General features: G+C 42.9%; 1 protein-coding gene across 1 annotated transcript in view; it reads right to left on the bottom strand.

The window, feature by feature from the left end:
* Positions 1-224: 224 nt before the first annotated feature.
* anpepa (alanyl (membrane) aminopeptidase a) overlaps positions 225-774 on the bottom strand; it is a 19184-nt gene continuing 18634 nt past the window's right edge. Inside the window, exon 23 of the mRNA XM_016468836.1 lies at positions 225-388. The gene's annotated coding sequence lies outside the window, so the exon portion shown is untranslated. The remainder of the gene's footprint in view (positions 389-774) is intronic.

Below are 774 nucleotides of genomic sequence, written 5' to 3'. Positions count from 1 at the left end.
ATTTGAGGTATCAATGATGTCCATAGCAGATATTGTGCAGGATGAGTATGAGTAATAACAATAATAATAGTGATGCTTGACTTAGCAACACCACTAATTATACACAAATTCTGAAACAGGTTCCCTGCTTTTTCAATACTGAGGGATCCATTGTCAGTGTATTTTTGTATAGTCTCTTATGTAAATCCATCCTCATTTGTATCCGAGTGATGTGAACTAGTGGTTAAATATCAGAGCGCTGTTGTGTCCTTGAGCAAGACATTTCTCAGGTTACTCCAGGAGGGGCTGCTCCTTGGGTCAAAACATCCAGCCAAAATGCTGTTAGCATCCATTGATTTTCATTCCATCAGGTTACGGGATGATGAATTCATGTGAGGCTGGAGCCGTCCTGCAACACACACACACACAAAGATTAATAGGAATAGTTCACCCAAAATGAAAATTCTGTCATATTCACTCCCATTCATAAGTTTGGGTGTTAGTAATGCCGAGTTCACACTGCACGATTTTCAAACTCGTCGGATCGCCGTTGTTTTCACACTGCGTGACTATCTGGGGTCGCATTCAGTTGCTGCTGTGTTCACATTGCACGATGGATCGGCGACAGGGGGTTTCACACTGCATGACTTCACAATAGGAAGAATCGCCTACAGCTCTGTCTGGTCCGCAAACTACGTTTCACAACAAAACACACGCGAGAAGTGATAAGGAAATAACGCGAGAACCCGAGTGCGTCAGACCGGAGTTCTCCAGCGAGACTGTAATTATTAAAAT

This window comes from Sinocyclocheilus anshuiensis, unplaced genomic scaffold (assembly GCF_001515605.1).
Source record: "Sinocyclocheilus anshuiensis isolate Anshui unplaced genomic scaffold, SAMN03320099.WGS_v1.1 scaffold1093, whole genome shotgun sequence".
Classification (NCBI taxonomy): Eukaryota; Metazoa; Chordata; class Actinopteri; order Cypriniformes; family Cyprinidae; genus Sinocyclocheilus; species Sinocyclocheilus anshuiensis.
The sequence above is the reverse complement of the archived record's forward strand: the minus strand, read 5'-3'. Positions and strand labels throughout refer to the sequence as shown.